The following is a 16,774-nucleotide window of genomic DNA, read 5'->3' on the forward strand; positions in this document are numbered from 1 at the left end:
TCTATCTATTCTACCAAGGTCACAACAAGGATATAACATAACATAAAGTTGTCATGTCTCTTTGAGCTCCTCTTGGCAGTGACAGTTTCTGACTTTCCTTGATTTTAATTGCCCTGACAATTTTGAAGAATATTTGCCAGGTATATTGTCGGCTGTTGCTCTCCTAGAATTTATCTGATTTTTTTTTTTCTTAACTAGACTAAGGTTATGGATTTTAAGGGAGAACATCACCCAGGTAAAATGTTTTTTTCATAGCATCATATCAAATGTGGTTTCTGACTGTTGATGTTGGCCTTGACTGTATGGGTAATCACTTTTCCTTTTTCTTTCCCTTTCACACTGTATGCTGAGGTGGGAAGTTACTCTGTGCAAGAAGCCCAGGTTCATATTATTGAAGAATGTCATTGGAAACCAAGATTAAGGTACTAGGTTTGCTTTTTGCTAGTGGAGTTGCTTCTTTTAGTCCCTCTAAGCTGATAAATCAAAGGAATATATATTAGGTTACTAAGGATGAAGTGTCCAATTTCTTGAATTACTAAGTTTAACAATTCATAATATCTGACATTTCAGGTTGACACTTTTTTTTCTTTTTAACTGTGAAGGTACAAGCTCATTCATTCAAATGCATAGTTTGGTTTGTGATTATCTTTCGAATTTTCTTTTTAGAGCATTTTTTTGTGAAATCATGGATAAGACAAAAATGTATATTATTTTCCAATAGGAATTCCATCATGGAACCAATGCAGTACAGACAACTTGAAATATCAGTGAAGTATTTGGAAAGAATGTGGCTAGTGAATGCAAAGTATGTCAATGGTTTGAGAAGGTCCATTCTGGTGATTTTAATCTTAAAAATGAACCATGTACCTGGTAACTTGAGACCAAGATGGATAATGATGAGCAGGAAGCTATAATGGAAGTGAAACCATCTCAGCCTACACATGAATTAGTAGCAAAGTTTGACTTACTATTCTAGAGATATTGGACCGTTTGAAACAAATAAGTAAAGTAAAGAACCTAGATATATGGGTTCTGCATAAATTAATTCGGCATTGGAAGAAAAAATATCTTGAAGTTTGACTTTCTTTGCTGTCATGACATAAAGGCAAACAATTTCTACATGTATTTTTATATGTGATGAAAATTTGATTCTTTTTGATAATAGTGAATGTTTGGCACAATGATTGGATAAAGAAATGCCAAACACAGTCCAAATCTTAATATTCTTCATAAAAGCTAATAGAGTCTGTTTAGTAGTTCAGCACTGTGGCTAGTGCTTCATGAAATCTGGTCAATTGACTTGGTTCCAGAGAGTGTTAACTGCTGGTAACTTGAGACCAAGATGGATAATGATGAGCTGAAAGCTATAATGGAAATGAAACTATCTCAGTCTACACATGAATTAATAGCAAAGTTTGACTTTACTATTCTAGCACTGGTATTATCCACTTACTACAATTGACTTGATTCCAGAGAGTTTAACTGCAACTAACCGGGTGAAATGATGAGGATTCTTGGAATTAAGCAGCTGAGATTGGTCAATGGAGAGAGATAAGCCAATCCTCTTGTAAGATAATGCTATCACACAAACAACACTGCTCAAATTACATAAGCTGAACTTGGAAACTCTGTCATCCACCAAATCACCAGACCTTGCACCAACTAACTACCACTTCTTCCAGTTCTTGGACCACATCTTAGACCACAAGGAAAATTACTAAATTCTCAAGAACCTGTGTTATGTGCCTTTTAAGATTTCATTACCAATTATTCTCCAGGCTTCTTTCCTGCTGGAATAAACAAGCTACCATTAATATATCAAAATTGTGCTGATAGTTTAGGTCAGTGGTTCTCAACCTTCCTAATGCCGTGACCCTTTAATACAGTTCCTTATGTTGTGGTGACTCCCAACCATAAAATTATTTTTGTTGCTACTTCGTAACTGTAATTTTGCTACTGTTATGAATTGTAATGTAAATATCTGATATGCAGGATGGTCTTAGGTGACCCTTGTGAAAGGGTCATTTGACCCCAAAGGGGTTGCGACCTACAGGTTGAGAACCACTGTACATAGATCTATAAATATTTGTGTGTACTCTCTATATCTACGATAAGTTAAACATGAGTTCTCAGTGATTTCTCCAATTCTAACCCATTACTGCATGGATCCAAATAGCCACCTCGTATGACTGACGTATGAGTTTCTACTGGAACAGTCAGAAACAAGGCTTCTACCAACTGTAGGAGCATTTTTAAATTGTTTATAAATTGTTCTATTCCATTTTTAAATTGTTCTATTCCGGTATATATGTATAGCAGTGTCAGAATTGGTAACTCATACCCCATTAAACATACTTAATGTATTAGCATACTTATGTACAGTTTCTTTTCCCCAGAATTTTACATATTCTATTTTTAAAGTTACTTAAGTCAGCCTCTCCCCCTCTTTGGTGAGGATATTTCATATGTTTATATGAAGTTAGCTTCGCTTATTTGTCACACTCTGCATTTTTCCCTAGGATATTTCAGACTTCCCTAGGATATTTCAGACCTCCTGCTTGACTTTTTTTTTTTAGGTGAAGGAGAAAATAAGTTATTTAATGGAAATATTTAAATTACATATATACCAACTCAAATTGGGAGATCTAGCGAGGATGACATTAAGAAAGCATACACAGAATTTATCATTTTGTGTAAGGGTGAGTAGGAGATACTATACATTTCCTTCATTGATAAATAGTGAAAAATAATTTCACATGTACTTTCTCAAGATTTCAGCCCAACAATGTAGGTATAATAATATGTTTAATTTCCATATCACTAATCATTTTAAGAAGAGCAAACACAACTACGTTCACAAATAAAATATTTTTTGAAAAACAGGAATCAGAAAACAAAGTGATAGTGAAGTGATGGAAAAAAGACCAATTATACCCAATATGACAAAAATCACAAAGTTCTTTCTATAAGAATCTCTCCAAAGATGTTTCCCCGTTAAACAAGAGGTGAATCAAAATCTGTATGCCAGGGTAGAGAATATGAGCACCGTAAAGCCTAAAATAGGCCTTTAAATTCAGTTAAATATTTAAGTCTATATAATTTGGGGTAAATGCAGCTATAAAACAAAATGCAAAATAATTCTTGATACATAAAATAATTTAGCAATTGCTATGGGTTACAACACCAGTAGACCTTCCATGGTTGACCACCTCAAGTTGACCTAATGTTCACAGATTTGGAGAACAATATTGAGATTCTCATTCTACAAAGAATATGTAAATACAATAATTAGGGTGTGGGAACCAGCAATTATAAAAATAGAGATGGGTAAGTTCTCTTGTACTTATTCTTGTTCGATTCTGTTAATGTATAACATGCATGCAGAAGAGGGTTGTTTTCCTGTTTTCTTCAGCTTGTTTTCCTTCCCGCACAGCATTCTGTAGGACAAGGCACCCTGACTGGCTTCTCCATTCTCCTATGATGGTCTTTGGAGGAGTTTCCTGTTTTAGGTAATATCAGTGGCATTGCCACAGGTGTTCTAATACATGTTTCCTGTTAAAAATGCGTGCATATTTGGATTTAGAATGTACGTAGGAGTGGAATGACTGAATCAAAGACACACGTATATTCGGGTTTGGTAAATGCTGCCATGAAGTGTTAGAATTTACACCACCAGAATAGTGAATGAGAGTTTCCACCATTCTACAGCACATACTAAAGTCACCCATAAAGTCCCCATACACAGGGAAATGTGACATTGTAGCCAGATGCACCTCATTAACAAAGCATTCATTGCAAATTTTACAAAGAGGTGGACATGTAGAAAATACTTTGTAAAACTTTGCAATGGACATTTCATAAACAAAGGCACACCCAGCTATAATGTCCCATTTTCCCTGTGGATGGTGACTTTGTGGATGTATCTTGTGTGTTTCCTTTTGGGACACTGTGTGTATACATTGGTATTTTCTATCTTTTCCACTTTAGCCATTCTGTCTGATAGTTCCTTGATTGTATTTTACATTCTCTTTTCCTAAGTGATGTTAAATGACTTTTAATGCATTTATTGGTCATTTAGAAGTCGTCTTTTGTTACGTGTCTGTTCCTGTCTTTGGACCATTTTTCTATTTTAAAACTCTTTTTCTTATTTGTTAGTAAAAGTTCTTTATACTATCTACATATTTTGATGTCAGACCTTTTGTGGAGTGTGTGTGTGTGTGTATTTTTTCTGCCATGCTGTGCTTGGCTATTTTACTCTATTTTTGGTGTGTGTCCTTATTTGAATATTTGTGTACTCCATATTTACAAGGTATTTTCCTTTAATTTTTTTTATTTTTTAACATTTCACATTTAGAGCTTTATTCCATCTGGAATTGATTTTTTGGTGTGGGTATGGTATGAGATTGGTGGGGGGCATTCAAGAGATATCTTTTTCTCATCTGGTTACTCAATTGACTCAGCATCATTTATTAATGACCCAGTCATTTTTTCATAGATTAGGTCACTAAATATTGGTGTGATTTTCTTCTGGGATGTTTCTTCTACTTCATTGGGATTTTTGGTCTATTGTGCACTAACATCACACTGACCTGTATATTACAGCTTTATCACCTGCTAAAGTGAGTTTTTCAGATTTGTTTTTCTTTCTCCTAATTGTATTGGTTATTCTAGATCCTTAAACTTTTCATAAAAATTTAAACATAATCTTGTAAATTGGCATATAACGCACACACTTCCCTTTGCTTGGATTTTGATTGGGATTGTAGCAAATTCATAGAATGATAGGGCAATTTGGGACGATTCGTGTCTTTATAAATCAAATCTTCCATTTGTTTAGATTTTATTTTAAGTTTCTGCCAATAATATTTTGCAGTTTTCAGTGTAGGTGTTTTACACATTTTTTCTTAGATTTATTCCTAGGTATTTGTTGTTCTTTGATGCTAATGTGTTAATGATTTTAAATATTTTCTTTCCTTTTCTTGTTGTGGATACTATATACATAGAAATAAAATTTATTTTAGTATATTTCATGATACCCAATATCTTTGCTAGGTTCTGTATTAATTCTAGTGATCTATAGATAATTTCAGTTTTTCTTTGTACACAATCATATCATCTGTAAATAATGGCAACTTTTGTATTTCTCGTTGCTGGGTCTTTGATTTATCTTTCTTTCTTTATAGCGCTGACTAGAACATCCAGTGTTGAAACCCCCAATGTTTAGTAGAAGTGAAATTTGGGCATTCCATCTGCCACCTGTGATCTCAAGGGGAAAAGTTCTCCGTCTTACCATTGAGTATCTATTTGCTATAGGCATGTTTTAAATCAATATTATTTATCAGGTTGAGGAAGATATCCTCTATTTTTAGTTTGCTAAGAAATTTTATTTTCAATAATCAGTAATTACTGAATTGTTTCCTTTCTTTGTTCTCTCCTTTAACCCAAATGGAAGGATTTAAAGAATAAAGTAGAAAGCAAACAAACCAAAAATTTGTATATCTTAATGAAGAAAATGCAACAAAAATTATAATGTCTAGGATTATAATGTTTATTCCTTCTATCTCTGAATATCAGACATAACATATAGTATTTACTCAATAAATATTTGTTGAATGCATGATTGGGATTAAATTCTTTCATGGATCAAAAAAATAGATCAAAATGAAAACTTTTTACTGCTTAGGCAAAATAACTAAAAAGAATTGTCAGAGACAGGATAATAAAGGGGCAGGTAAAAACACGCTAGAAACATAAAAACCTAAAGAAAGCTACATTAACTTATATTAGTACTGGGAAAAGTAAAACATAAAAGAATTTAACAGATTATAGTTATCTTACTGTGATAAAAGATCCACTTTATTAGGAAGGTAGAATAGTTACGAACTTTTATGCCCCAAATAACAGCAATTAAATATATGTAGACGAGGCAATTTTTAGAGTTGTTATTGGAAAACCAAAATTAGAATTAAAGATTTAAAAAAACTATTCTATCTTTAGCAAATCGAGAAGCATACTTAATAAGGATATAGAAAAATTGATTATGTAATTCATCTTTGTTATTTTAAAATTAATCTCAATTTGGTTGCTAAATGTGTAGAACTTAGGAAAAATACAGAAATGCTTTTAATATCTTGAAATGGTTATGGGAAATTTTAAAATGTTTCATCATAGTGATCTGTGCAGGGCTGTGGTAATGGATTCCATTAGCAGGAGCAGTTTTGGTGGGTAAAAGATGAATGGTGAAGAGGATCTTTATTTTAGAATGGAATGCACAAGGGTAGCACCTGTGGCTGAAGGAGTAGGGCGCAGGCCTCATATACCAGAGGTGGCAGGTTCAAACCCAGCCCCAGCCAAAAACTGCAATAACAACAACAACAACAAAGAATGGAATGCACAGTTGTTTGCCTTAGTTCCAATGAAGATGAACAAAAGTACAAACAACAGCAACAAAACAACTCAAATGAAATACAAATAAACAAAACTCCAATAGAAAGTAGAACAGAGGGAAGCAGAGAGATGGCTTTCAACCAGTGAAACAGTATGCTGGATCCAAGGTGGAGTACTGGGGATGATATTATTTAAAAAGAGCATAGCCCAGAATCCTCAGCAAGATGTTGGCAAGGAAGTGGGGGTAACATGAGGCAGAGACAGCCCTCCAGCCAGTGCACAGGTGAGTGGAGCTGGTCAAGAAACAGATGGCTTGGCTGAAGGTCTTTCCACAGTATAGCCCAGCACCATAGTCCTTTGCTTTCTTCTCTTTATTGAGAGATCAGTGCATTGTGAGGATACAGCCAGAGATAATGGTAGTAGGTAGCATCTTCATCTTTAGTAGAAAGTATCCAAAAATCTTGTTCCATATCTGAAATAAAACATGAATGAACCTTAAAACCAGTATGCTGGGTGAAAGAAGCCAAATACAAAAGGCCACGTGTTATATGGTTCTGTTGATGTGCCATGCCTGAAACAGGCAAATACACCACATGGAGGAACAGAATGTGACTTCCTTTTAAGTTGCATAGATTCTAGTTTATTCTTTATATTGTAAATTTCTGTAGGATTTGACAAATGCACAACGTCATGTATCCACCATTACAGTATCACACAGAATAGGTTCACTATCCTAAAAATCCCCCCAGCTTCGTATTTTCATTTCTCTTCTCTTCCCCAACCAGTGATATTTTTACTATACCTATGGTTTTGCCTTTTCCAGACTTTTGTATAATTTTAATTTTATAAGATTGACAATTGATAATATCTGACTATCCGACTGGCTTTTTCACTTAGCTGTATAAACTTAAAATTTCTCCATTACTTTGTGTGGCTTGATGGCTCATTTATTTTCTGCACATCAGAAAATATGGAAAATAAGCGAATATATTAAAGATAAACAATAATAATATCGCCCTTGATACCCCATAATGTATTCTCTTCTTGTTAAACTTAGAATTTGAGAATTATACATCTACTATTTCTCCCCAAGTCAGACTTATATATTTAGAGAATCATATGGTCTTAACTTAAAGGAAGATCATCTTATAGCTTTTAGCTTTTATTGCTATACTAGTCAAGATTATCTAAGGGAGAACATGGAGAACATGGATCATGGAGAACAACCTCAAAATCTGATTGATTTCATTTCTTGTTTGTACTACTTGTCCATTAAGGATCAGAGTAGAATTATGCCTTTCATTATCAATATCCTTCATGTCACACCCAAGGTAATAGAAAAGTTATCTGAAAGAGAAAAGAAATCTGAAATGTTGCTAGTAGCTATGGAAGAGGGGGGAAAAGTGCTCTGGAGAGTCTTATACAGAAAATTAAATGTTCATTCTAGCCATGGAACACACCATGTCTGCTTACAACTCATCAACTGTAAGTAGTCCCAGGACTCCATTTGGGTACAAGCAGTGAGGAATTTCAATTTTACTATGGACAACAAGGAGAATTAGAATACTTGGAGTCTAGCAACAATAATAGTCACAGATGCCTCTCTCTTTCCTCACTGACTTCAGCTATGTTGTAACTCACCTTGTTTGGTTCCTTGATACCCACTTTTTTGTATTGGTCATCTCAGAATGGCCACATGGTTCTTTGGGGATACAGCTCCAACTATCATATGCTATGTTGAACTCAAATTTCCTTCATGGGAAGTTTTATGCTATAGGATAGAAAGTTCAGCATCTCCTCTTTCTACTCTGATATTCTTTGGACTTTTCTGTAATTTTTATTTTCCATTATCCCCTTAAAATTCTGATCCAAATAGATGTATGGTGTTCATCACATTTAAGAATCTCTCAAAACCTAAATTCTAGACATAGGCCCATTCCAGATGCATTGAAGCAGTATATTGGAATGTCAGGAGATTTCTGAATGCCCTAAACACTGCCTGAGCCTTTGTAACTGTATTGCAATGGTACCAAATTTAACATAGACTTATTCAAGACTTGGAGTTCATTCGGTTATATTATGGAAAGGACAATGTTGACATTTATACACCAATACACTTCAAATATGTTTGTGCATGTTATAATGACTCCTTTATTTTCAACCAAAAGTGGAAAAAGGGATAATAACTTCTTGGAGATAAACTAACTGAATGTAAGTTCTAGTAACAGATTTTTGAATGCTCTGCCAACCATCCAGTCTAATTGTTTATCCATTTAGGAAAGAAAAATTGCTCTCCTTTGACCATCACACTATTATCTATTCTCCAGTCCAAGTTAACATCCTTCAAAACAAGGTGTAAACCAAAATATGTTATTCTTGAAATTTACAGTGTGCCCCCAAATTAGAGATGTTATCCATTCATTACCTTTTTTTTTTTTTTTTTTCGGCCAGGGCTGGTTTTGAACCCTCCACCTCCGGCATATGGGACCGGCGCCCTACTCCTTGAGCCACAGGCACCGCCCCATACATTACCTTTTTATTTCAAATTAATATGAGGGCACAAATGTTTAGATTACATTGTTTTTCACTTCTAAGGTAAATTTCACATTGTAGTTGAGCCCTTCACTCAAAGGGTGTGCTGAACACACTTACATTGTGTACATTAGGTTAGATCCTACCAATTGGCCTCCCCCCGGCCAATTATTCTCCTTTCTCCCTCCTCCTTGCTAAACTATATTTTGTTCTATCATTCATGTGGGCATATAGTTGTTTGTACATTGGTTTCATATTAGTATTGACTACATGGGATATATATCTTTTTCCATTCCTAAGATACATTATTAAAAAAAATGTGTTTCAACTCCCTCCAGGTAAACATAAAGCAAGCAAAGTCTTCCTTTTTTCTTAGGGCTGTATAGTATAACATGGTATGCATATACCACAGCTTGTTAATCTATTCTTTGGTTGGTGGGCCTTTGGGTTGCTTCCCTGACTTGGCAATTGTAAATTGAGCTATAATAAACATTCTGGTACAAATATCTTCGTGCTAAAATAAATTTTGTTCTTCTGGACAGACACCTAGTAATGGAATCGCAGGATCACATGGAAAGTTGACTTTCAGTTCTTTAAGAATTCTCCATACTTTTTGCCATAGAGGTTGTATTAGTTTGCAATTCCACCTGCAGTGTAGAAGTTTTCCCTTCTCTCTATACCCACACCAGCATCTGCAGATCTGGAACTTTGTGATGTGGGCTAATCTCATTAAAGTTAGGTGATATCTCAGAGTGGTTATGATATGCATTTCTCCAATGATTAAAGATGATGAGCATTTTTGAGTTGAATTAAAGGTATTGTTACAGGCCAAGTGCACCTAGATGTGCCACAATTTGTACATTTTTGAGGAGTGATCAATTTTATTTCCAACAAAAGCTTTAAAGTATATATACATTTTTTTTTTTGGCTATTCCTGATATATCAAACATTTTAGAATTCTTAAAAATGTAGTTTCACTAAAGTCCAATTTTTTAAAGTAAAAAAATACATTTTGTATTCCAATGACACTTTAGTTGCAAAAAGCACATGCAGCATTCATATTTGAGTATCCAAATAGATTCTCCAATAAAAGAAAACAGGCACTTTTTGAATAAACAGCTCATTTTAAGGCTGAAGCAAGCAAAGTATAAAATGAGACTTGAACTTAAATAGTGCCACAAAGTAGGAAAGCACTCAAAAATAAAAAGCCAGAGGGCGTCCCAAAGGGGACACAGCAGCCAATCTGAGAGAGCTCTCAAATACCCAGCTAGGATAAACTAAATAACAAAATAGATCATGCAGTATTGCACAATAATCCAACTTATAAAGTAGATGTACATGAGCTCAAACTGACATAAGTTATATATTTTTAACAAATAACAAACAAACAAAGAAGTAAGGGGGAAGGAAAAAAGAGTTTCCCTGGAGAAGAACCTCAGATATTGTATATGTAATATATGTAAATACTGTCCCCTCCAGGAGAAGTTCTTTTTTTTTTTTTTTTTATTGTTGGGGATTCATTGAGGGTACGATAAGCCAGGGTACACTGATTGCATTTGTTAGGTAAAGTCCCTCTTGCAATCATGTCTTGCCCCCATAAAATGTGACACACACCAAGGCCCCACCCCCTCTCCCTCCATCCCTCTTTCTGCTTTCCCCTCCTTATAACCTTAATTGTCATTAATTGTCCTCATATCAAAATTGAGTACATAGGATTCATGCTTCTCCATTCTTGTGATGCTTTACTAAGAATAATGTCTTCCACGTCCATCCAGGTTAATATGAAGGATGTAAAGTCTCCATTTTTTTTAATGGCTGAATAGTATTCCATGGTATACATATACCACAGCTTGTTAATCCATTCCTGGGTTGGTGGGCATTTAGGCTGTTTCCGCATTTTGGGGATTGTAAATTGAGCTGCAATAAACAGTCTAGTACAAGTGTCCTTATGATAAAAGGATTTCTTTCCTTCTGGGTAGATGCCCAGTAATGGGATTGCAGGATCAAATGGGAGGTCTAGCTTGAGTGCTTTGAGGTTTCTCCATACTTCCTTCCAGAAAGGTTGTACTAGTTTGCAGTCCCACCAGCAGTGTAAAAGTGTTCCCTTCTGTCCACATCCATACCAGCATCTGCAGTTTTGAGATTTTGTGATGTGGGCCATTCTCACTGGGGTTAGATGATATCTCAGGGTTGTTTTGATTTGCATTTCTCTAATATATAGAGATGATGAACATTTTTTCATGTGTTTGTTAGCCATTCGTCTGTCATCTTTAGAGAAAGTTCTATTCATGTCTCTTGCCCATTGATCAATGGGATTGTTGGCTTTTTTCATGTGGATTAATTTGAGTTCTCTATAGATCCTAGTTATCAAGCTTTTGTCTGATTGAAAATATGCAAATATCCTTTCCCATTGTGTAGGTTGTCTCTTTGCTTTGGTTATTGTCTTCTTAGCTGTACGGAAGCTTTTCAGTTTAATGAAGTCTCATTTGTTTATTTTTGTTGTTGTTGCAATTGCCATGGCAGTCTTCTTCATGAAGTCTTTCCCCAGGCCAATATCTTCCAGTGTTTTTCCTATGCTTTCTTTGAGGATTTTTACTGTTTCATGCCTTAAATTTAAGTCCTTTATCCATCTTGAATCAGTTTTTTTGTGAGTGGGGAAAGGTGTGGGTCCAGTTTCAGTCTTTTACATGTGGACATCCAGTTCTCCCAACACCATTTATTGAATAGGGAGTCTTTCCCCCAAGGTATGTTCTTGTTTGGTTTTTCGAAGATTAGGTGGTTGTAAGATGTTAGTTTCATTTCTTGGTTTACAATTCGATTCCGAGTGTCTATGTCTCTGTTTTTGGGCCAGTACCATGCTGTCTCGACCACTATGGCTTTGTAGTACAGACTAAAATGTGGAATGCTGATGCCCCCAGCTTTGTTTTTATTACTAAGAACTGCCTTAGCTATACGAGGTTTTTTTCTGGTTCCATACAAAATGCAGAATCATTTTTTCCAAATCTTGAAAGTACAATATTGGTATTTTGATAGGAATGGCATTCAATAGGTAGATTGCTTTGGAAAGTATAGACATTTTAACAATGTTGATTCTTCCCGTCCATGAGCATGGTATGTTCTTCCATTTGTTAATATCCTCTGCTATTTCCTTTCTGAGGATTTCATAGTTTTCTTCATAGAGGTCTTTCACCTCCTTCGTTAGGTATATTCCTAGGTATTTCATTTTCTTTGAGACTATGGTGAAGGGAGTTGTGTCCTTAATTAGCTTCTGATCTTGACTGTTATTGGTGTATACAAAGGCTACTGACTTGTGGACATTGATTTTATATCCTGAAACATAAGTTCTTATTTACTAGCCTGCTACTTCTCCCTGAAGGTGAGTAAAACCTAATGACTTCTTGTTTCCAAAGAATATGTAAAGAGAAAAACAGTAACTTTAGCTTTCAGAGACCTGGCAAACGTTATCTTAAGCACACAGTAAACATTAGCATCATCAATGATACGTGTACATCATGTTCCACCTGCTGTAAGTGCAAGAACTCTATTATATTCTAAAACTCATTCTAATCATGAGAAAAATACCAGACAAACTCATTTTCAGGGACATTTTTCAGATGATCTGATCTTTAGTACTTAAGATTACTAAGACAATAAAAAAATAAGGAAAGGAAATATTGAGAAACCATTACAGATTCCAGAAGATTGGGTAGATGTAACTAGTCAGTGTAGTATGAAACTTTGTAATGAATTCTGGAAGAGGATATTAACTGGAAAAAAAGGGAAAATCCAAATAACATCAAGTAATATTGAGTCAATTTCAGTTTCTTCACTTTGATGAATGTACCATATTGAGATACTAAGTATTGGGAAACTGATGGAGGAACATGTGGAAACATTTTCTACTATCTTTACAACTATTGTAAACTTAAAATGATTCAAAAACATTTAAAAAATATATTAAAGTATACATACTTTCAAACCATAGCATTTTCTCTGGATTTTTAAATTCATAATCAATTAAGCTTTTTTTTATTTGGTAAAACATTCACACTTCTCAAGTCAAATTGCTTCATGGGGAGACATCAGTGGGAAAACAAGAAAAATACAAGATGCCATGGCACTCTACCACAGGCGACAAAGTGAAACTGTGTCCAAAAAAAAAAAAAAAAGATGGCTCGGGTGGTGTCTGTGGCTCAAAGGAGTAGGGCGCTGGCCCCATATACTGGTGGAGGTGGTAGGTTCAAAGTTGGCCCTGGCCAAAAAAAAAAAAAAATTTAGAATTTCCAAATTATTAAGGCATGACATTTACTCTAAGCATGACTACATGTTTAATATGAAACTTTCTCATTGCTGGCTAACAACCTAGGAAATTTGATAATAGAAAGAACGAATTCAGTTCAGCTAACTTGAGTTTTGAAGACATATGAAAATTATCATTCCATTTGTGAAGAATTATTATCTAATCTAACCATGTGACTTTGGTTATAATGAATCATTCGTTTGTGAATGCTGTGATGAAACTGAGTTTCTGAAAAGCAAAAGGTAAAAATTATACCCTGAAATTATGTAATCCTACATAGGAGCTACAGCCTATGGAGCTTTTTCTGTAAGTTCACATTCTAATATTTGTAATACATGTACATTGATTATTTAAAAATAATTGCTCCATTTAAACAGAATGAAACCGAGATTCCTTATGTTAGATAATACTGTTAACATCATGATTGTATTCTCTCTCTCTCTCTTTCTCTATTTTAGATTAGAATGGGTGATCATATCTTATTTTAAAATGATTAGTGCATTGGTGTGGAAAAATGATTTATCTTAAATTTTTTTTAAATATAAATATGTTAGTGATTATTTAACTTATTTTTTGTGTTAGATAAGATAGCTCCTGTGTGTTTTCTTTTTTAAGATCTTTATGTAGGTTTACTTGAAGCTGATGTGTATTTCTTTTCTATTATCAGTAATATTCTGGGCTACAGGGGCATTATATTCATCTTGGTACATGCTTTGTCTAGAAATTATTCATAGGCTAATGTTGATTTAGACTTATTTATTTATTTATTTATTCATTTTTTGCAGTTTTTGGCCATGGCTGGGTTTGAACCTGTCACTGCCAGTATATGGGGCCAGCACCCTACTCCTTTGAACCACAGGCACTGGCCTGGTTTAGACATTTTGAAAATTTACATCATGACCTTGATAGTTTAAATGTATAATTCTGTTTTTATATCTGTTAGAAAAAACACCACAGGCCAAAGTGAATCTACAAACATTCAGAGATTTGTTATTTTTTTTGTGCCATAAAACCTTCATTTACCTGAAAAAAATAGAATTTTCAAATTTCAAACATTTATTTGTGCTTGTTCATATTATATTATTAAAATACATCCTTCTTCAGAGTTTAATGTTATTTTTGTTGAAAATATTTAATTTACAATGAGAAAGAAAATATAGTGTAAGAGAATAATGTGATTATTTTAATATCATAATTGATTTTCATCAACATTTTTCTCTAATTTAATTTCCTTATGAGTCATTAATTTAAATACTGTGAATTTGTAGATATAATGTTCTATGTGATGATCACTGTACTAAGTAATGTAACTGGAGAGAGCAATTGGTTTTTACTTTACCCTCAGTAAATTCAGAACAGGAGCACATAGAGATGTTAAGAAATAAACGAGTTTATATAATACATGTGAAAGACATTGTGAAATATAAAGTATTTTAGGAGAAAGAATAGAATCGCTACTACCTACTTTGTGATATAACAGGAATTTCTATCTTCTAGAGTTATGTTTGCATCTCTACTTTAAAAAATTTTCTCAGTGAATCTATCGCTAGTGGAAAAATGACCCACTTTCTCATTTTTTAAGTAGAGATGCAAACATAACTGTAGAAGAGCGACTTGTTAAGAACTATTGAGTAGGGTGGCGCCTGTAGCTAAGTGAGTAGGGCACCGGCCCCATATACCGAGGGTGGCGGGTTCAAACCCAGCCCTGACTGAACTGCAACCAAAAAATAGCCGGGCATTGTGGCGGGCACCTGTAGTCCCAGCTGCTCCGGAGGCTGAGGCAGGAGAATCGCGGAAGCCCAAGAGCTGGAGGTTGCTGTGAGTCCTGCGACATCATGGCACTCTACTGAAGGCGGTAAAGTGAGACTCTGTCTCTACAAAAAAAAAAAAAAAAAAAAAAAAGAAGAACTATTGAGCAAATGTTAATCTAAGCTGATTTTCTCCTTTTTCCATCACATAGGGTCATCTAAGCTATTTTTAACTGCTGTTTACAAAATCTTCAACATGCCTTTGCTAGTAACAACTTCATTTGACCGCTGACAGAGGAATTATAAGATTGAAAAAGATCGTATCTTTCTTCCTTAAAATTTACCTGAGCAGAAGATCAGTATTTTAATCAATTATTGTTAAAATACTTAACTTTCAACAACAAATATTCTCCATGAAAAACTTATGCATGTGCTTCTTAACCATAATTTGATTTTCTTGTGCACATTTGTATTTTTAGAAATAACATTCCTATGAAACCCCAGGTTTTCCTTTAAAATATATGTAGATATACTGGCAGACCTTATAAGAATTCACAAGAAAAAAATGTCATGTAGTGCAAAAATGGTTATGCAATTCCAAAAATACGTTACACTCGTTCCTGAAACTAGTACCACATCATTTAATTGCTACTCAATTTTTCCTTTTATAAAAATAAATCCCATCTTTCTCATTTACCTAATCTCAGATGAACCAGTGCCCCAGTACTCCATCTTTTGACAGTTAGTGGTTTTTTATATGGCAGAAAAATGTTCCAAAAATTTGTTTTACATTTCTTCCTACTTTTCAGGGTATGATATTAAATAGTATAATATATTACATTTGTTAAATTACCTTCAAACTAGGACATTTTGCTAAATCTGCAGAGATGAAACTGTTTGGAATCAATATAAAAATTCTCACATTGTATTTTTGTCCTATTTCTTCAACGTATATGTAAAATATATTTATAAAATAAAGGTTTATTAGTATATAGAGGAGCATTTCCTAAACTGGAAAAACATTTTCTGTGATAAATACATCCAATTGATTACTGCCATACAAGTAGGATTCATTTTTTTCAAATCCTTAATTCATCCAGGTAAATTGGCATGCCCCCCTATACTTGGGGTTTCAAACTACATATAGAGGAAAAAACATTGTTACATGTTTAATAACTTCTCTTTCTTTTTTAAAAATAGTCATTCATACATTTATATTAATGTAATCGTATCTGGAATAACAGCAATGTGAGGAGGAAATTTTCATGTGATGATACCTTTGATAAGTTCAAAACATAAACTGAATAAAAGTTACAGTATAAAACTGCATTTTGATGCATTTTTAGTATTTGTATTACATGTATTATGCATATACATTCTGTCCTCACATTCATATACTTCCTCTTATTTTTTATATTTTTTAACATTTATGTATATTAAAATTACATGCAAAATGTGTTGACACATATTTCCTAGCAAAGAGAAAGTATCAACAGAAAGATGAAGTGAGTATGATTTGGGGGACAAGAATGTAAGTTCAATCTTTAGTTCTAAGAATTTATTGAGTTAGCCACAGGATTGACTGAGTTTTTCGCTTGTTACTTTGCTTTTGAATTCTGCATATATGTTTAAAGTTCTATTTAAATCAACATATGAAATAATATACATTTTTATTACTGAATTGTTTATCGAATTTAAGGGTTCCTTGTCCACTAGATCCAACTATTATTTATATTTACAGGCAGCTACATTATATTTTACATTGATTTTATACAGATCGACCATTTTTATCATGTATTTTACATAA

Source organism: Nycticebus coucang, chromosome 10 (assembly GCF_027406575.1).
Source record: "Nycticebus coucang isolate mNycCou1 chromosome 10, mNycCou1.pri, whole genome shotgun sequence".
NCBI lineage: Eukaryota > Metazoa > Chordata > Mammalia > Primates > Lorisidae > Nycticebus > Nycticebus coucang.